The sequence below is a fragment of the Pan paniscus genome, chromosome 4 (assembly GCF_029289425.2).
Source record: "Pan paniscus chromosome 4, NHGRI_mPanPan1-v2.0_pri, whole genome shotgun sequence".
NCBI classification, from domain to species: Eukaryota; Metazoa; Chordata; class Mammalia; order Primates; family Hominidae; genus Pan; species Pan paniscus.
The window spans coordinates 66,968,745-66,991,244 of record NC_073253.2 but is presented as its reverse complement, the minus strand read 5'-3'; the positions used below and the strand labels follow the sequence as shown (position 1 = coordinate 66,991,244).

General features: G+C 41.3%; 1 pseudogene; it reads left to right on the top strand.

The window, feature by feature from the left end:
- The first annotated feature begins 12,426 nt into the window (after window positions 1-12,426).
- Window positions 12,427-12,890, top strand: LOC100970174 (large ribosomal subunit protein P1-like; annotated as a pseudogene).
- Window positions 12,891-22,500: the final 9,610 nt, after the last annotated feature.

Sequence of the window (22,500 nt, the reverse complement as noted above, 5' to 3'; positions counted from 1 at the left end):
AGGGTTTGAGGATGGGTCCCTGAGTCCAAATAAAACAGTAATATTTTATCATTTGTTGCTTTTTCCTATGTTTAGTCCTTTCATTATCTTTCCAGTGTTTTCGCATGAGACCTAGGGGGCTATCCGGGGGGATATCTTTGTTACCATCTTTGTCCCCCTTGCTTCCTGTCTTGCTTGAGGGTATATCCCATCTTGATGGTTTTGGGGTAACGTTCAAGGTTCAATTTGCCTTACTGGAATTTTCTCACCTTTTGGGGTGAGGCTCAATTTCCCCAACTGTAAATTTCTTGCCTTTTGGGGTGAAGCTCAATTTCCCCCACTGGAAATTTCTTGCCTTTTTGGGGTGAGGCTCAATTTCCCCCATGGAAATCTCTTGCCTATTCTACTACTGGAGGTTTGTGTAAGGTTCAATCCCCCCCCAGTAGGGATGTCTCACCTCTTTTTAACCTCTAAGCCACCCTGACCAAGGAGTACTTCACCATCCCTGCTGCGGTTTTCTTGGTCCCAACCACCAAGGAAATACTTTACCGGCTCCCACGACTTCTCCTTCCTTGGTCTGTGCACAGAGTCATTGCTGCAGTATGTGAGGATCCTTTAAACTAGGTTGCTGGCCAGTTTATTTTTTTTCACATTGCTGAGAGCTTGGGTTATTCCTTGCACTGGGTAGGTTCTGATTTCTCACCCCTGAGGCTGCCACAAGGGGCAGGGTGCACACCTCCTCATGAGAGAGAACCAGAGACGATCCCCAGAGGGGAATGTAATCCCAGACGAGCCCCCAAGTTGTTGTAAATAAAGGTTCAGTGCCACAAAAGAAATAACACTCAAATATAAAATTTTCTTTTTAATTCTCAGCAAGGCAAAGTACTTCTACAGAAAGGTGTGCCCTTACAGATGGAGCAATGATGAGTGCGTACTTCGACAAGGGAGGGAAAGGGGTTCTTATTCCTGACATATGTGGTCACTATTCCTGTGTTATTCCCGTATTGGCTAGGGTTAGACCACACAGGCTAAACTAATTCTGATTGACTAAGTTAAAGAGAGTGATGGGGTGAGTGGTTTGGGGGGACAAATGATGATGAAATGAGTCAGGATGGAGAATGAATCAGAATGAGTCAGGGTGGAGAATGAGTCAGGGTGGAGTTGGTAATCAGAATGAGTCAAGGTGGAGAATGAGTCAGGTTGCAGTAGGTATCAGAAAAGGTTGCTTTATGAGGAAGTTATGTTTAAAAGTAGAAGGCAAAGAATTGAACATACAGACATATTAATTCTTTGAAGAGAAATTTAGAATTCATATTTAACAATCTCAGTTGAATTAAAAAACAGTCTCTGGATTCTATGAAATATTAATATATAATAGTAGATTATAACAGGCTACACAAATGTCAGCTATGGCCCATGCAATTTAGGGCAAAGTATACATATATTTATTATACAAGGGACTGCTAGATTTTTGAGCTATGATTTCACACAAACACAGTAAAGCCAATGTCATACCTGAATCTGCATTTTAAGACATGTTAAAAGATATGTTTTATGTATTGTTTCTAAATTTAATGCTAAATATATTATTGGTTAAGCATTGTAGATGCTATACTTCAAAGGTAAAGTAAAATTTGTTGTACTGCCCCACTTTGAAAGAAAAACAAAACCTTCTTAAGAGGCAGGAAGATATTATAATGATAACATTTAGTATTATAAATTCTTCTGTTGAACATTTATTTTTTACTTACTCTATGGAGGTGCTTGTGTGTGACCTCTGCTGTCCAATAAGGTTAAGAACTAGCTACACGTAGCTATTGAGCACTGGAAAGGTGGCTAGCCCAAAGTGAAATGTGTTGTCAATGTAAAATATACACCAGATTTTAAAGACTTGATAAAAAAATTACGTCATTAATAATTTTTATATTGATTACATTATAATGATAATATTTTAGCTATACTGGGTTAAATATTTTGTTAAAATTAAATTTATCTGTTTCTTAAGAGTTTTTAAATGTGGCTATTAGAAAATGTGAAATTATACATGTAGCTCACATTTATGGCTCCTTTCTGTGCTAGAAAATAGGATTGCATAATTGGAAGATATAGACTGTCCTCAAAGAGTGCATAGTCTAAAGAGTGGAAGACAGGGAAGGAGAGGAAAAAAATAATAGCAAGGGGCTGGGTTTCATACTACAACACAAAAGCAAAAAGTAAAAAGGCACCAATCTTTATTTTTTTATAAGGAGTCTACACTTCACAGCCTCTATCTCACTAAATAATGGGAAGGAGGGGGTGGTGTGGGAAGATCCTCAAATTTGCTAATTAAAGGTATTTCCATCTTTCTGGTTTAGACAGCCTTATTTTGCCTAAATATTCAGTCAATTCAAAATTTAACTCCCTGTCAGGGCTGTTTCTCCTCCAGCCTTCTATGTGGCAGGATGACATCTGGGTTTTTTTTTTTTTTTTTTTTGAGATGGAGCCTTGCTCTGTCGCTCAGGCTGGAGTGCAGTGACATGATCTTGGCACACTGCAACCTCCACCTCCTGGGTTCAGGCAATTCCCCTGCCTCAGCCTCCTGGGTAGCTGGGATTACAGGCACACGCCACTATGCCCGGCTAATTTTTAGTAGAGTTGGGGTTTCTCCATGTTGGTCAGGCTGGTCTCGAACTCCTGACTTTGTGATCCACCTGCTTCAGCCTCCCAAAGTGCTGGGATTACAGGAGCCAGACACCATGCCCTGCTGACATCTGGGTTTTATGGAACTTACTGGGTTGATGTTATATCAGAAGAGGGGGCTCGGCCCTACATGTGGGTTTTTGTACTGGCCCTCTGTGGACCAGGCCCCTGTTTTGGCTTTCTCTGTGCTGCACAATCCTAAGGCTCACCAGAGCTTTCATTTGATGCCCTCATCTGCCCTATAACAGCCCTCAGCTACTGGCTTACTGAGCCCCTTTTGCAGCAAAATTCCTAAATCCTGCCAATCAGAATTTCATCTGTCTCCTTTCCTCTGTGTGACATGAAGAGCTTACGTAGTCCTTCCATGCCACTCAGGGGCTGAGGGAGACTCAGGGCCCTGTGGATTCCTGACTGCACAAGGACACTAGTTCTACTCCACTGCTGTGCTCCAAGACAGGCTTGTAGTTCCCAAGAAGATATTATCCTCTCTCCAGGTCCCTGGAAAGTTTTTAATGAGAAATGGATTGAAAACTCCATTGATTTAGCATTCTTACTGACAACCCAGTATTGTTTCCAACCTGCTATCTTCTTGGGTTTTACCTCTTTTCCTTCTTCTTTCCCATCTCACCCCTAAAAGCTTTACTACCATGGAAGGATGCATAAAAAGTATTTTTAAAATAACACAATTAGCAATTACAATATAGTTCAGGTGCTATACAAAGAAACATGCCCAAAGGATAATGGAATTCAAAGATGTATCTAATTCAGCCTAGGGGTAAAGAAAGGCTTCCCTGAGCAGATTCATAAATCTTTATTGAACACTACAGTGTACCAGGCACTGTTCTAGGTTCAGAGATTATATGTGGTGAAAAAGAAAGATACAATTTCTGATCCAGTGAAGCTTAGTGGTGGAAGGCAGAACATTATGTAAGAAAAATAATAAATGAGCTCTTTCTTCAGGTAGTGATGATCCTATGAATAAAATAATGCAACTAATGAGATAGCAGATGACTGTGGGGTAAATATGTGCATGAGGTGGTTAGGAAAGATCTCTCTGAAATAGTGACACTTAAGCTGAGACTTGAAGGATGAGAAGCAGCCAGTCTATGAAGCTCTGTGGGCAGAATGATGCAAGAGAAGGGAACAGCATGGGTAAAGTCCCTGAGACAGGAACAGGCTTGGCCTATTTGAAGAACAGGAAATAAAGATCCATGTGTCTGAGCTGAATTTTGAAGGACTAACAGGAGTTATCTGGGTTGTGGACCAAGGGACAGGAAGAAGAGGACAGGGACGGGAAGTCATTTTAGAGAAGGGGATCCATAAACTGCACAAAATGGGAACTGAAACTTTATTCAAGAGTAATAAAGTGGCCAGGCACAATGGCTCATGCTTGTAATCCCAGCAGTTTGGGAGGCTGAGGTGGGAGGATCACTTTCACTGGAGGCCAGGAGTTTGAGGCCAGCCTGGCATGTGAGACCCCATTTCTTGGAAAAAAAAAAAGAGTAATAAAGTTGAAGCTGTGGTAACAGTGCAATCTCCCTTGTCCTAGAGTAGGTTGCAATGTTTTTTTCTGTACCATTGGGAAGTAAAGGAATGAGTTCAATGGAGTGTTCTTCCCTCACTAGGATCCTAAGTTTCTTAGTTACCTGCTAACTTGTAAATATTTGAATAATAGCTACCATTTTATTGAGCACCTACTATTTTCTAGGTGTCTTAGGAATAGGTGTCTTAGGAATATTATCCTACCCACCATCCTCCAAGTAGATATCATTCCCAATTTACAGTTGAAGAACCAAGCCTCAAAGAGCTTAAGTAATTTGCCCACAGTAAATGGCAAAGCTGGGTTTGAAACCCAGGTCTGTGCCAAAATTCATGCTCTTTCCACTATTCTATGTACCATAAAAAACACAATTATGTCCAGAGATTAGAAAGGAAAGATGGGTAGCTTCACCTGAGAGGCCTCAGAGGACAGAACTCATTTCCTTGAGGAAGTGAATATGCTCAACGATTTAGTGCTTGGCTTTGTGGGCTCAGAAACAAACTCATATCAACCAAGCTTATGATGCTTATTATGATTGGATCAGAATGCCAATTTCAAATATGATTTCCTGGAAAAATATAGACAAATAAAATATGTAATCAAGAATGTAGAATGTCGATTTACAAGCAGATTTTAAAAAGCACTTTTTAGGGCCGGGCATGGTGGCTCACACCTGTAATCTCAGCATTTTGGGAGGTCAAGGCGGCAGAACACCTGAGGTCAGGAGTTCGAGACCATCCGGCCAACATGGTGAAAGTCCGTCTCTACTAAAAAAATACAAAAATTAGCCAAGTGTGGTGGCAGGCGCCTGTAATCCCAGCTACTTGGGAGGCTGAGGCATGAGAATTGCTTGAACCCAGGAGGTGGAGGTTGCAGTGAGCTGAGAGTGTGCCATTGCATTCCAGCCTGGGTAACAAGAGAGAAACTCTGTCTCAAAAAAAAAAAGCACTTTTTAAAGATATTCTTGACACATGCAGTTATGTTCTAAGATTAATAATGTGCTCCTGTATGTGGAAAAAAGTGCAGGAGTTCTAACTCTGGTGACTTCTAGCCTAGCAAACTAAATGCTACTATGCAAAAGTCTTTTTATAATGTTAATTTTTTTTATATTCTAACCTAACCTCGCTTCCAAAATGAGTCACAAATTGTAGCAAATATTAAGATAAATAATAACTAAGGGGCAACATGCCAAGAACTATCAACATTGTTACCAAAGCTGAATACTAAAGAAAAAGTGGGGGGTAGGAAATGGAAAGTTTGGTTGCCATTTTGAATATTGGCTTGAGCCACAGTTTCTGAGCTGAGAAAAGGATTCTAAATCCCCGCACCCACATATTGAATACTTCTAGTTTTAAAAGGTAAAATGAATCATTTGTTAGGGGTGGAGCCAAGATGGCCGAATAGGAACAGCTCCAGTCTACAGCTCCCAGTGTCAGCGACGCAGAAGACGAATGATTTCTGCATTTCCCACTGACGTACTGGTTGCATCTCACTGGGGATTATTGGACAGTGGGTACAGGACAGTGGGTGCAGTGCACTGAGCCTGAGCCAAAGCAGGGCGAGGCATTGCCACACCTGGGAAGTGCAAGGGGTCAGGGAATTCCTTTTCCTAGCCAAGGAAAGGGGTGATGGATGACACCTGGAAAATTGGGTCACTCCCACCCTAATACTGTGCTTTTCTGATGGCCTTAGCAAATGGCACACCAGGAGATTATATCCTGTGCATGGCTCAGAGGGGCCTATGCCCCCGGAGACTCGCTCATTGCTAGCACAGCAGTCTGAGATCAAACTGCAAGGCAGCAGTGAGGCTTGCGGGGGAGCCCGCCATTGCCGAAGCTTGAGTAGGTAAACAAAGCGACCAGGAAGCTCAAACTGGGTGGAGCACACCGCAGCTCAAGGAGGCCTGCCTGCCTCTGTAGACTCCACCTCTGGGGGCAGGGCATAGCCAAACAAAAGGCAGCAGAAACCTCTGCAGACTTAAATGTCTCTGTCTGACAGCTTTGAAGAGAGTAGTGGTTCTCCCAGCACGCAGCTTGAGATCTGAGAATGGACAGACTGCCTCCTCAAGTGGGTCCCTGACCCCCAAGTAGCCTAACTGGGAGGCACCCCCTAATAGGGGCAGCCTGACACCTCACATGGCCGGATACTCCTCTGAGACAAAACTTACAGAGGAACAATCAGGCAGCAACATTTGCTGTTCACCAATATCCGCTGTTCTGCAGCCTCCGCTGCTGATACCTAGGCAAACAGGGTCTGGAGTGGACCTCTGGCAAACTCCAACAGACCTGCAGCTAAAGGTCCTGACTGTTAGAAGGAAAACTAACAAACAGAAAGGACATCCACACCAAAACCCCATCTGTACGTCAACATCATCAAAGACCAAAGGTAGATAAAACCACGAAAATGGGGAAAAAACGGAGCAGAAAAACTGACAAATCTAAAAATCGGAGTGCCTCTCCTCCTCCAAAGGAACGCAGCTCCTCACCAGCAATGGAACAGAGCTGGATGGAGAATGACTTTGACGAGTTGAGAGAAGAAGGCTTCAGATGATCAAACTACTCCGAGCTAAAGGAGGAAGTTCAAACCCATGGCAAAGAAGTTAAAAACCTTGAAAAAAGATTAGATGAATGGCTAACTAGAATAACCAATGCAGAGAAATCCTTAAAGGACCTGACAGAGCTGAAAACCACAGCACGAGAACTATGTGACGAATGCATAAGCCTCAATAGCCGATCCAATCAACTGAAAGGAAGGGTATAAGTGATGGAAGATGAAATGAATGAAATGAAGTGAGAAGAGAAGTTTAGAGAAAAAAGAATAAAAAGAAATGAACAAAGCCTCCAAGAAATATGGGACTATGTGAAAAGACCAAATCTGCGTCTGATTGGTGTACCTGAAAGTGATGGGGAGAATGGAACCAAGTTTGAAAACACTCTGCAGGATATTATCCAGGAGAACTTCCCCAATCTAGCAAGGCAGGCCAACATTCAAATTCAGGAAATACGGAGAACACCACATAGATACTCCTCAAGAAGAGCAACTCCAAGACACATAATTGTCAGATTCACCAAAGTTGAAATGAAAGAAAAAATGTTAAGGGCAGCCAGAGAGAAAGGTCGGGTTACCCACAAAGGGAAGCCAGTCAGACTAAAAGCAGATCTCTCAGCAGAAACTCCACAAGCCAGAAGAGAGTGGGGGCCAATATTCAACATTCCTAAAGAAAAGAAAAGAATTTTCAATGCAGAATTTCATATCCAGCCAAATTAAGCTTCATAAGTGAAGGAGAAATAAAATCTTTTACAGACAAGCAAATGCTGAGACATTTTGTCACCACCAGGCCTGCCCTAAAAGAGCTCCTGAAGGAAGTACTAAACATGGAAAGGAACAACCGGTACCAGCCACTGCAAAAACATGCAAAATTGTAAAGACCATCGAGGCTAGGAAGAAACTGCATCAACTAACGAGCAAAATAACCAGCTAACATCATAATGACAGGATCAAATTCACACATAACAATATTAACCTTAAATGTAAATGGGCTAGCTGTTCCAATTAAAAGACTCAGACTGGCAAATTGGATAAAGAGTCAAGACCCATCAGTGTGCTGTATTCAGGAAACCCATCTCACATGCAGAGACACACATAGGCTCAAAATAAAGGGATGGAGGAAGATCTACCAAGCAAATGGAAAACAAAAAAAGGCAGTTGTTGCAATCCTAGTCGCTGATAAAACAGACTTTAAAACAACAAAGATCAAAAGAGACAAAGAAGGCCATTACATAATGGTAAAGGGATCAATGCAACAAGAAGAGCTAACTATCCTAAATATATATGCACCCAATACAGGAGCACCCAGATTCATCAAGCAAGTCCTTAGAGACCTACAAAGAGACTTAGACTCCCACACAATAATAACGGGAGACTTAAACACCCCACTGTCAATATTAGACAGATCAATGAGACAGAAAGTTAACAAGGATATCCAGGAATTGAACTCAGCTCTGCACCAAGCAGACCTAATAGACATCTACAGAACTCTCCACCCCAAATCAAGAGAATATACATTCTTTTCAGCACCACACCTCACCTATTCCAAAATTGACCACATAGTTGGAAGGAAAGCACTCCCTATAAAATGTAAAAGAACAGAAATTATAACAAACTGTCTCTCAGACCACAGTGCAATCAAACTAGAAGTCAGGATTAAGAAACTCACTCAAAACCACTCAACTACATGGAAACTGAACAACCTGCTCCTGAATGACTACTGGGTACATAACTAAATGGAGGCAGAAATAAAGATGTTCTTTGAAACCAATGAGACCATAGACACAACATACCAGAATCTCTGGGACACATGTAAAGCAGTGTGTAGAGGGAAATTTATAGCACTAAATGCTCACAAGAGAAAGCAGGAAAGATCTAAAATTGACACCCTAACATCACAATTAAAAGAACTAGAGAAGCAAGAGCAAATACATTCAAAAGCTAGCAGAAGGCAAGAAATAACTATGATCAGAGCAGAACTGAAGGAAATAGAGACACAAAAAACCCTTCAAAAAATCAATGAATCCAGGAGCTGGTTTTTTGAAAAGATCAACAAAATTGATAAACCACTAGCAAGACTAATAAAGAAGAAAAGAGAGAAGAATCAAATAGACGCAATAAAAAATGATAAAGAGGATATCACCACCGATCCCACAGAAATACAAACTACCATCAGAGAATACTATAAACACCTCTATGCAAATAAAGTAGAAACTCTGGAAGAAATGGATAAATTCCTCAACACATACACTCTCCCAAGACTGAATAGACCAATAACAGGCTCTGAAATTGAGGCAATAATTAATAGCTTACCAACCAAAAAAAGTCCAAGACCAGACAGATTCACAGCCGAATTCTACCAGAGGTACAAAGAGGAGCTGATACCATTCCTTCTGAAACTAGAAGCATTCCCTTTGAAAACTGGCATAAGACAGGGATGCCCTCTCTCACCCTCCTATTCATCATAGTGTTGGAAGTTCTGGCCAGGGCAATCAGGCAGGAGAAAGAAATAAAGAGTATTCAATTAGGAAAAGAGGAAGTCAAATTGTCCCTGTCTGCAGATGACATGATTGTATATTTAGAAAACCCCATCATCTCAGCCCCAAATCTCCTTAAGCTGATAAGCAACTTCAGCAAAGTCTCAGGATACAAAATCAACGTGCAAAAATCACAAGCATTCCTATACACCAATAACAGACAAACAGAGAGCCAAATCATGAGTGAACTCCCATTCACAATTGCTTCAAAGAGAACAAAATACCTAGGAATCCAACTTACAAGGGATGTGAAGGACCTCTTCAAAGAGAACTACAAACCACTGCTCAATGAAATAAAAGAGGATACAAACAAATGGAGGAACATTCCATGCTCATGGATAGGATGAATCAATATCATGAAAATGGCCATACTGCCCAAGGTAATTTATAGCTTCAGTGCCATCCCCATGAAGCTACCAATGACTTTACTTCATATGGAACCAAAAAGGAGACCGCGTTGCCAAGACAATCCTAAGCAAAACAGAACAAAGCTGGTGGCATCATGCTACCTGACTTCAAACTATACTACAAGGCTACAGTAACCAAACTGCATGGTACTAGTACCAAAACAGAGATATAGACCAATGGAACAGAACAGAGTCCTCAGAAATAATACTACACATCTACAACCATCTGATCTTTGACAAACCTGACAAAAATAAGAAATGGGGAAAGGATTCCCTATTTAATAAATGGTGCTGGGAAAACTGGCTAGCCATATGTAGAAAGCTGAAACTGGATCCCTTCCTTACACCTTATACAAAAATTAATTCAAGATGGATTAAAGATATAAATGTTAGACCTAAAACCATAAAAAGCCTAGAAGAAAACCTAGGCAATACCATTCAGCCATAGGCATGGGCAAGGACTTCATGTCTAAAACACCAAAAGCAATGGCAACAAAAGCCAAAACTGACAAATGGGATCTAATTAAACTAAAGAGCTTCTGCACAGCAAAAGAAACTACCATCAGAGTGAACAGACAACCTACAGAATGGGAGAAAATTTTTGCAATCTACTCATCTGACAAAGGGTTAATATCCATAATCTACAATGAACTCCAACAAATTTATGAGAAAAACAAACAATCCCATCAAAAAGTGGGCGAAGGATATGAACAGACACTTCTCAAAAGAAGACATTTATGCAGCCAACAGACACATGAAAAAATGCTCATCATCACTGGCCATCAGAGAAATGCAAATCAAAACCACAATGATATACCATCTCACACCAGTTAGAACGGCGATCATTAAAAAGTCAGGAAACAACAGGTGCTGGAGAGGATGTGGAGAAATAGGATCATTTTTACACTGTTGGTGCGACAGTAAACTAGTTCAACCATTGTGGAAGTCAGTGTGGCGATTCCTCAAGGATCTAGAACTAGAAATACCATTTGACCCAGCCATCCCATTACTGGGTATATACCCAAAGGACTATAAATCATGCTGCTATAAAGACACATACACACGTATGTTTATTGCGGCACTATTCACAGTAGCAAAGACTTGGAACCAACCCAAATGTCCAACAATGATAGACTGGATTAAGAACATGTGGCACATATACACCATGGAATACTATACAGCCATAAGACATGATGAGTTCATGTCCTTTGTAGGGACATGGATGAAGCTGGAAACCATCATTCTCAGCAAACTATCGCAAGGACAAAAAACCAAACACCGCATGTTCTCACTCATAGGTGGGAATTGAACAATGAGAACACATGGACATAAGAAGAGGAACATCACACACCGGGGCCTGTTGTGGGGTCGGGGGAGGGGGGAAGGATAGCATTAGGAGATATATCTAATGTTAAATGACCAGTTAATGGGTGCATCACACCAACATGGCACATGTATATATATGTAACAAACCTGCATGTTGTGCACATGTACACTAAAACTTAAAGTATAATAAAAAATAATAAAAGGTAAAATGTATGATATAGTAAATATGAAAACTTTACTATTTCTTGATTTAGATATTTCTTTCTTGGTTCTAGTTTAAATGAAGAAAAACATTTATTGTTGTATTAACCTTTTTGTTTTGTGGACTTTAATTCTTTAAAAGTAGAACTTTGTGTTTCATCTCTCTGCTGAATATGAAGGTGCTACAGGATACAAAATCGTGGGTTTAGGCATGACCTGTTTTGTTTGTTTGTTTTTTTCAGATGGAGTCTCACTTTGTCAGACTGGAGTGCAGTAGCACGATCTCATCTCACGGCAACCTCTGCCTCTCGGGTTCAAGAGATTCTCTCAAGTAGCTGGGATTACAGGTGCCCGCCGTCACACCTGGCTAATTTTTGTATTTTTAGTAGAGATGTGGTTTCCCCATGTTGGCCAGGCTGGTCTCAAACTCCTGATCTCAAGTGATCTGCCCCCCTCGGCCTCCCAAAGTGCTGGGATTACAGGCTGAGCCACCGCACCGGGCCGGCATGACCTGTTTTAATCCGTGCAAACATGTGGCTACTTGCACTAAAGCAACAAATAGTTGTAGTGCATATTTGCCCTTTTTTCTCTTGACTTCTTAGTATGTGGATCTCTTTTCTATATTTAGAGAATTCCCTATGAACATTTCTTGCTGTCTTCCTTCCACAATAAGAAGATGGGAGCAACAGATAATCACTTTCCCAGATCACCTAACAGTTGGAAAGAAAGCACATGACCTGGGTTCAGCCAGTCAGATGCATCTAAGTGGGACTTTGAATCTGAAGCTAGTGTTGGAAAGAAGCAAGCCAAGTGGACAGTTCTTTCTGACAATGGCTGCCATAGCTGCCCTGTCTGTTATCTAGGGGCAAAGGGCAAGAGAGTATTCAGGACCAGTGGTACAAGCCACAGCACCAGCATCCTGCAGCGGGGATAGGTCTTTCCTGACTGGCATGATTATGGCTGCTGTGCTGAATGACTAGCAACCCTTCCTTTCTGCCCATTTTCTAGACCTGGTTGTTCAGCCTTCTTAGAAATTCTGAGATGCCCAGTATCATTTTATTAAATCCTTTTTCTGCTTAAACCAGTCGGAATTGGTGTCTGATACAATGGCTGTCTAATTATGTCTAACTATGTCTATGGTTGCACCTTTTGAAATTTCCATACATAATTTATGTTAAAAAAACCATACAAATGAATGAACAAAAATTCTTTTGTCATCTGCTGCCAAGGTGCTGAGTTCTTCCGAGGAAGCTAAAGCTGACTTGGAGTGAGGCCCTCACTTGATCTGACAATGAGCACCACTCCCAGCAGCATCAGCCCTGTGCTCATCTGCACCGTGGACTCTGTCTCTGAGCTCACCTGCATCTACTCAGGCCCCATTCTGCATGTTGAGGTGACCATCATGGAAGATAAGATAAATGCCACCATTAAAGTAGCTGGTGGAAATGTTGAACCTTTCTGGCCTGCCTTGTTTGCAGAGGCCCTGGACAATGTCAACATCAGGAGCCTCATATGCGCTGGAGAGGCCAGTGGACCTGCTCCAGCACCTGGTGCTGCACCAGTGGGAGGTCCTGCTCCCTCCACCACTGCAGCCCAAGCTGAAGAGAGGGAAGTGGAATCAAAGAAAGAAGAATCCGAGGAGTCTGATGATGCATGGGCTTTGGTCTTTTTTGACGAAATCTCTTTTGTAACATGTTCAATAAAAAACCAAACTCTTAAAAAAAAAAACAAAAAACACAACCTGTAATGTTATTTCGTGACCCATATAGGCACTAGGAGACTATGAACACGGGATTTTAACTGATACGTGTTATAATCCAACTATGCCTATGTCTTTTTTTATACATCCTTGTGAAATCCAGAAAAGTAATATGAAAATGGCATGGACCTTGTTGAAGGGAGTGGCACATGGAGAGCATCATTGTAAAATACTCCTGGCGTCTCCATACCCACTTACTCTCTCCTTCTCCTAGAGGAAAGACTGATTTACCTAATTTAAGGGTTGGAAGAAGAAGCCAGGAAGCTGTGGCCCCAGCCCATTCCCTTCCATCTTGGGAGCCACCACCAGACTGCATGAGCTGTGTTGACCTTACCATGTAGTAAGCTTGGAGTACCAGCCCTGCCCTTCTGAAAGAAGGGCTTGTCCTGGTGCACCCTTGCCTGTGCCTGAGAGGGTGAGTCTGCAGTTCAGAGGTTCAGCATTAGGAAGCTCACTATACTGTGCACACCTAGATCATGTCCTTTACCTTGACTCTTAGCAGGAATATAGGCAATACTTTAGTCTTACTCAGCAATCGTTTAAGAACTTGACAGGAGAAGAGGACAGTTTTTAAATGTAGCACTGGCAGACTCAAACAGATTTATACAAATTATTCCATTTGTACTTTCAAAGTAAAATTCTAGGCTGGGCGCGGTGGCTTACCGTGTAATCCCAGCACTTTGGGAGGCCCAGGGCGGGTGGATCGCTTGAGGCCAGGAGTTTAACAGCAGCCTGGCCAACATGGTGAAACCTTGTCTCTACTAAAAATACAAAAATTAGCCAGCCATGGTGGCATGCACCTGTAGTCCCAGCTACTCGGGTGGCTGAGGCAGGAGAATCACTTGAACCCAGGAGGCGGAGGTTGCAGTGAGCTAAGATTGCGCCATTGCACTCCAGCCTAGGTGACAGGGGGAGACTCCATCTCAAAAACAAAACAAAACAAAACAAAAAATAAAGTAAAATTCTAAAAATTTAATGTGTATCAAGTTTGCTGCTTTTTTCTTCTTCTCTCAGTCTGAATCCAATCAGGAAAGAGGAAACACATAGTAATTTAAACAGGAAATGTTTAATATAAAGAATTAGGCACTAAATGATGAGATTGGTGTACCTACATTGAGTAGTCAAGAGAGAATTATAAAGAATACAGGAATAGCAGATATAAAGAGCAGCCACTATCCCCAGGTCTCTTAGGTGAGATGGAGCATCCAAGGAAAAGCCCCCGCACTGGACTGAGAGCCAGACTTTGTTGGAGAGAACTTGGCTGTGGCTCACGGAAAGGCACAGAAGTCACTATGGTGGCATGTCCTCTGGAATTTGTGGAAATTTATCCTCCAGGGTGCTGGGGAAAATTGTTGGGGCTCACCAGAGGCATTGGGCTACAAAGCTGCTCAAGACCGGGGGCTGGTGTTGGGAAGGGGAGTGCTGCTGGCCTCTGGGGGCTACTGCCTCGTCCCACACCCCACACACTAAACTCTTGCAGGAGCCTGCTGAGAGAAGCACAGGGAATCAGAAAGCAAAACCCCTTTTTCCCTCTTGCAATGTCTTTCTAGAACCCCTCCACTGACAAAGCTTAACATTGTGCCAGCTGGCAAAGGAAAATCCTTTGAAGATCCCAGAATTGTTTTCACAGTACAGGGAAATTAACAGAGTGAATTTGAAGCTGAGAGGACACAAACCCATAACCAATACCCTTAGATATTGATTTGGCTTTATTTTATGGTGGTATTAAGTTAATTGTATCTTCTGACACTAATATCCACTTTTGAAAATTCAGAGTAATCCAGCACTAAAGTAGTGAATGTCTGTGCTTACCCAAAGGCCTCTTCCGGGAATCTGGAGTTGAATTTTTGTATTTTCTGTTGTTCCCATAAGGAATATTGAGATTTTTTTTCTTTTCCAATAGCTGCTTATGTACTCAGACGATACTGATAGGTTCTGCTAGATTTTTCAATCACTCTTTTATTTCCTTCCCAAGAAAATCTTGCTCCTGTTGTTTCCTCTCTTAGGCTTCCTATTCTTATGATTTTTTACAAAGTCCATGTACTATCATTTCAGTCAGTTTTCACAAGGGAGTAAATGTCAATGTATATTCAATTCATATTTTTACTTGGAAGTCTCTGTCCTGGTTTTAGGTGGCTCGTCTGCTAAAGGAGGTAGCCCACCTGCTCTTATCCTGAGAAACTGTTATCAGTCCATGCTGCCCCCAACTTCATAGAGCACATGTCACATTCTTAGGAGTCCCATGGAAGCCCCATTCCATTTGAGGGAAGGAAATCAAAGCATACCTCTCTCCAAAGAAAATTTCCTCACCTAACTTGTCTCTTGAGCACTCCTCTTTCAACTCATTCAGGGTTCAACCAGAGAAACCGAACCAACAGGAGATATATAGTCAAAGATTTACTGCAAGTAATTGACTTACACAATTGTGGGGACTGGCTAGGCAGATCCGGAAAGCAAGCCATCAGGAACAGCAGGCTGGAGCTTCAGGCAACAGCTGCAGCTGCACTCCACATGTGGAATTGCTTTTTCTTCAGGGAAGTCTCAGCTTTGCTTTTCAAATCTTTTCAACTGGTTGAATCCAGCCCATCCAGATTATGTAGATAATGTCCCTAATGGCAACTGCTTTGAACTTTATGTCTACCAAATTCCTTCTCAGCAACACCTAGATTAGTGTTTGATTGAATAACTGGGAATTGTAGAGTAGCCTAGCCAACTCGACCCATAAAACTGACCATCACACCCTTATTATGAGTTGGGTGTTTTTAAAATTGTGAATCCAAACCAATGCTTGAGCATTTCCTTTGAAAATTTGCGTCTCCAGCATTTCTTACAACAAATAATATTTTTCCAAAAAGTGACCCAGAAGTTGGAAGAAGCTCTTCACAAATATGATAGTGTTTAATGACTGGACATTGGATTGTGAACTTTTTTCAGTTCAAGGATAATTTCTACAGCAGAATAAAAACTGCTATCAAAGAGCTATTGCCAATTATCAATGGTGATACAAGGATGTTTTTTGTTCAACTGAAACCCAGCTGAATTTATAATTATGTAGGAAATAAACAGTTAATATGGTTATATAATAGAAACAGTACCACACATTGTAACTAAATTATACTATGTACGCCTACACTACCACTGTAACATTTGGAATAATGATTATACTATTTGCCTTATTGCTTTTTGAAGTATGGGTATTTCAGTGCATACTTTGTAGACCTCAAAACCCATGAAGGGTCTCAAAGAAGCTGGCTGGATAAAAGCCTACTGCGGATGCCTTTTTACTCTCATAGATTGGGATTACCTAAATTCAACCTATTCTCTGTTTAAAAACTCCAACTAGAGCAGCTATGCGATTTTATGCCTTTAGACTCTTGGTTTTTCATTTCTCCCTGTCCCTCCCCGACCTTTTTAAAGTAAGCCACAGCTTTTCCGATTGAAAGAGTGAAAGGCCAGTTCATATAATGACAAACTGATGATAACCTCATATTGACAGTAGGGGGTGGGGTGGGGTGGGGTGGGGGTGGGGTGGGAGGATCAGCTCTTATCAATTTGCACAGCAAGTATTATCTCCTGATAAGATGCTGGTAAATGCAGGGGAGTGAGATTCATTGCTCATCTTTGGATATGAAGTCTATTAGGGAAGAAATGGTGTCACTATTCCGTTAGATGCTACAGTAGCATAGCCTCTTCACCCAGGCATCCCAAAAGCTTGGAGAGAAGATTTCAGCAAACATGTCTTACAACATGAGGAGGAAGAGTCTAAATCAGTCAGGGGATAAAAGTACCGAATCATTGACAACACACACTCGGCTTTTAGTTCTTAGGAGGGTTTTGTTTTTGTTTTTAGCTTGAAGATTTTCTTTTAAAATTCAGTTTTTTTAAAAAAATGGATCTACACTGTTAACTGATGGAGACTCCACTGTGATTCACTCGTTTACTTAAAAACATTTCAGGGATGTCTGTAAATTTCAGTGTTATATGTCATGAAAAGTGGTGTGGATTGATCTAAGGAGGGACCAGAAATAACTTTTGCTCTTCCAAATACTGAAGGAAAAAAGATAATTGATTTATACTGTGTTTAAAAAAAAAAGTATTGATAAGCCCCCCAGGACATTTAACCTTAAAATTTATTTTAAATATATTCTTTTATTATTATAAGGGAAATACAGATGGCTGATAAAATACCAAAAAGATGCAAAAGCAGCTTAACTTTAAAAGCACAAAGAGATTCTGGCTTTCAGTGCCACAATCTCAATGTTTTTATAGTTGCTGAATCACTAATGTGATTATTGAGTTTACAGATTTAAAAACTGTCACTGTTAAAGTATCTACTCTTTTTATGAAGTCAAATTTATGCTGCCTCAGCAATCCCTGGGTACTGACATGGTAACACGGAAGCAAAGAGGTCACTTTGAAATATTGGTGAGTCACGAAGATTAAAGAAAAGGATCAGTTTGCAGATACTCATAAAAAGAAAGGGTTATTGAAAGAATTACTGAACAGCACATTTACTCTCTAAAAAGTAGTTTCATATGGGTTGAATTTTTAAGATCAGATTATTATAATTTTGATATTTGGTCAAAATTTTGTACCTTAGGTTATTTAGAGCCAGATTTAACATCATGAATATTATGTGGCTTTGTCTTTACTACAGATATGTGGAACTGTAACCAGATATATTGTTCTCTAAAACTTGTTGATTGCAAAATATGGTTCTATACACAAAACCCTTATGTATATATAAATGTTAATTTTGCAGAAGTTTGGAAATTATAACCATAGCATTTAAGTTTGAATCTGTATTGGACAAATAAACACCATGTTTTTCAAATGATTTAAAGATTACTTTTATTTGCCTCTTAAAAAAAAAAAGAAAGAAAATCTGCATCTCATCCTGACACTCACTTTGGAACTTTATACTTACCATACTAGGTTAATTTCCATATGTAGCATCTTGATGATCAGGATAAGAGAGTATTCCAGACTAATGGGTCTCCTGTTTGTAGAGTTTCCTGAAGTTCCTAGCTCACCTTCCTCTTGCTCCATAACTCACTGCTCAGGACATCTCCTGGCCTTCTTTGTTCTTTTAAGAACAAAGTTCTGCAGTTATGGCCTAACCCCTATGCATGTCTCATACCTCTTGGCTCACATTTAACCATTCTTTTGGCTATGCTTATGTTGTACTGCTTCAGCCCCACATTCTCATAGACCACTTTGGATTTCCCAGTGTGTTCCCACCTCATTCAAGTGACATGCCTTCCTCCAATCTAGCTTATGTGCTGCCTCTACATTGTGGGTATAGGGTGGCTCTACCTTCTCACCATTCTGAACTGGAGAACACCAAGCCAGTTAAAGTCCCACATCTTCTCTGCTAGTGGCACAAACCAGGCATTCCTCATTTCTTAGGGAATTAAATACCAAAGCTACAGCCATCCAAAGTCCTTTGTCCATAGTATCCTGGCCTATTCTTGCAGAATTTTCTTACCAAACCAAATTATTTGCTCTTCCTCAACTTCAATCTACATATTCCCACATTTCTGACTTGACTTTTGCTCTTCTTCTGTCTAGAATGCCTTGCCACCCCATCTCTACCCACCAAAGTCTCACCCATCCTTCAAAACCCACTGCAAATTATACCCCGCCCATGAATCCTTTCTTAATATCTTTGACTGGATGTCATGTCACCTTTCTCACCACCTTATACCTCTTATGGCACATATACTACTCTTGCTTACATTATAGTTATTCCACATATTGGTGTTATTTCTCTCTCACCCCTACATTGGAAGCTCCTTGGGGACAGGTACTATTCTTGCTCATGTTTCTATTGTCTTCAGCATCTAGCACAATGCCTTGCCCAAAGTAGATGCTTAAATATTTTCTGAAATAAATGTAGTTGATCTGGGTAATTATTTCCCTAAAAATTATGTGTGATAAACTGCACATATAATCTCTAAAGCAGGAATCATGGCTTTGAGCCTGCCCTTTTCAACCTTACATTTTCCAGCTCTTGTCCTCTTCATCTTTAAAATGAGAGATTTTCCAATTACTTGCCACATTCTTAAGTTCTATGATTTTTCAATATCTAAAATAAGAATGCCCCTTGTTTTCACAGTTCCGAAGTAATTTTACTCTGAGGAGAGATGGTATTTTATCCAACTGTTTGAATTGCTGAGGTGATAGTAAGTAGGTGGGACTGGTACGACTGCCCTACGTGTCCTGCCCTGTCTTGCTTTGCCTGGGGCAGCTTGCCTACAAGAATGATTACAGGTGACATGTGAACAAATGAAGGGAAAGAAAAGAATTAAAGGGACCGAACATGGTGGCTTATGCTTGTAATACCAGCACTTTGGGAGGCCAAGGCAAGTTGATTGCCTAAGTCCAGCAGTCCGAGACCAGCCTGGGCAACATGGTGAAACCCTGTCTCTACTAAAATACAAAAATTTAAAAATGTATAAAAATTGAAAATAAAAATACAAAAATCAGCCAGGCATGGTGGCATGTGCTATGGTCCTCGCTACTCGGGAGGCTGAGGTGGAAGGATCACCTGAGCCCAGGAGCCAGAGGTTGCAGTGAGCCATGATTATGCCATTGCACTCCAGCTTGGCTGACAGAGCCAGACCCTGTCTCAAAAAAAAAAAAAAAAAAAAAAAGAATTGAAGGTACTGTCTTGAAAAGAATTGGTGAACTGGCATTTCTAGGCCTTGAAGAAAGAGAGGGAGAATGTATCAATGAGTGAAATCAAAACAAAAAAGACTTCTAGGGGGATGTGAGAATTGGATTAAAGTATTCTTTGATTTTTTAAAAATACACTTTTAATTTTAGAGTAGTTCTAGGTTTACAGCAAAATTATGAATGTTATACGGGGTTCCCATACACTCCACACCCCGTTTCCCCAGTTGTTAATATCTTACATGTGGTACATTTGTCATAACTAATGAACAAATACTGACACATTATCATTAACTAAATTCTATGCTTTTATTCAGATTTCCTCTGTTTTTATCCAGTCTTTTCTTTCTGTTCAGGACCCCATCCAGGATACCACATAGCACCACAGTATTATATCATCTTAGGCTGTGGCGATTTCTCAGGCTTTCCTTGTATTTGACGACCTTGGCAGTTTTGAGAAATGCTAGTCAACTATTTTGTAGAACGTTCCCCAACTGGGGTTTGTCCAATGTTTTTCTCATGGCAAGACGGAGGTTATAGATTTTCTGGAGGAAGACCCCCGAGGTTAAAGTGCTATTCTCATTAAATCATACCAAGGGTACATACTATCAACATGACTTATTGCGGTTGATGTTAACCTTGATCATCTGACTAAGGCAATGTTTACCAGGGTTTTCCACTATAAAGTTACTCTTTTCCCACTTTCTATACTGTGCTCTTTAAAAGGGAATCACTATGCTCAGCTCACACTTTAAGGGCAGTATACCTCTGACATATTTATTTATTTACAGACAGGGGTCTTGATCTGTCACCCAGGGTGCAGTACAGCGGTATGATCAAGGCTCATTGAAGCCTTGAACTCCTAGGCTCCAGTGATCCTCCTGCCTCAGCCCTACCCTCCCTGCCCCTACCCCATGTAGCTGGGACTACAGGTACGTGCCATCAAACCCAGGTTTTTTTTTTTTTTTTTGAGACAGTGTCTTTGTTGCCCAGGCTGGAGTGCAGTGGCACGGTCTCGGCTCACTGCAACCTCTGCCTCCTGGGTTCAAGTGATTCTCCTGCCTCTGCCTCCCAAGTATCTGGGATTACAGGCAGCTGCCACCACGCCTGGTGAATTTTTTGTATTTTTAGTAGAGATGGGATTTCACCATGTTAGTCAGGCTGGTCTTGAACTCCTGACCTCAGGTGATCCACCCGCATCGGCCCCCCACCCCACCATCTGCCAAGTGCTGGGATTATAGGCATGAGCCACTGTGCCTGGCCTATTTTTTCTTTTTAGAGATGGATCTCACTATGTTGCCCAGGCTGGGATTACAGGTATGAGCCACCATGCCAAGCTGACTTTATTTTGTAATATCCCCCAGATTTATCTTGTTTTTCTCACAACCTCATTGTCACTCTGGCCTATCACCTCTCCTCCTCTCTTCCATTCCCTGATGTAGCAGGATTTCCCCTGTGACAGATGAATTCCTATGAAAAAAGCATACATTTCTCTCTACCTTCCTTCTATAGAAATATGGCATTAGTCAGCTACTACTGTAAAACAAACCACCCCAAAGCTCAACGATTTAAAACAGCAACATTTATTTGCTCACCTCTGCAGGTTAGCTAAGGGTCAGCTGATCCAGAGTGGGTTCAACTGAATGGCTCTGTTCAAAATATGGGTCTGGCCAGTTTAGATCTGTGCTGGGGTGTTTTCATTCTAGGACCCAGAATGGAAGGAGCTGCTACCCAGAGTGGAGGATTCTTATGGCAGTGGCAGAGTGCAAGAGGGCAAGCACCACTGCACAAATACTCTCCAAGCCCTCCTTTGCATCACATCTGCTAACATGCCAAAGTTAGTCATGTGGTCAAGTCCAAAGTCAAGGCGAGAAGAAATACACTCTGTTTTTGTGGGAGGAACTGCAAAGTCACTTGGCAAAGGGTGTGCATACAGGGAAGGACAAAAAATTGGGGCCAATGATTCAGTATACAGCAGACCATCGTAATAGACTCCAATTTCAGTGCAGGGAAGAACCAGTTCTTTGATACCATTCAGGATAGTGAAGCCAGTCAGAAAAGATTGAGAGTTGTTGTCATTGATCTTCTGCCATGGCATTGGGGAAGTAGGCTTGGTGGAAGGTGAAGCAGAATGGGAAAACAACAAAAGCAAAAACATGATCAAGCTCCCAAATTCTTCTCCTTATTTCCAAAAGTTGTGGTTATACTTTATTTTTTACTCTGTGTTCTTTCTCTTACTCTCTCCCACCCAGGTCTCTGATGTTCCTGAAAGGGGGGGGGGGAAGGGAAGGGGAGTGTAGGCTACAACATTTTCTCAAACTACTCCCAAATCCAATCTAAATCAATGAAACAGAAGCCAATTTCATGCTGTGAAAAAAATAACTGATGTGACTGCAAGACAGGGGCATGTTATTTTGATGCTCAATTAAGATATCTTGTAATTCCACCAAACTAACTGTCAAAAATTTCCTTTCTTCAGTGTGACACTCCCACCTCCACCCAGGGCCCAAGGGTATTGTCCCAACTGTGCTCAGGGACAGGCCTTGTTTCTGCTGCCCTGTCACTGCCTCAGCTATTAATGACCCACATTAACTTGCTGCTTTTAGAGGCACAGATGTCTTCTGTTCTATTAGTGACAGCCCCTAATGTCACCACTCACGCCTTGTGAAGATACAGCTCTCCTCTTAGCAATTCGTTCTGAAGCACAATACAGGCCCTTCTCCAACTTCCACAGCGTGGCTGAGGCAAAGCTGTAATATTTAATAAGTGCTCAAGTGTGTCAAAAGACAAATTACAAAAAATTTAGTTGAAATATCTTAATTGGCTTTTGTTTGGAATTCTAGAATCAGG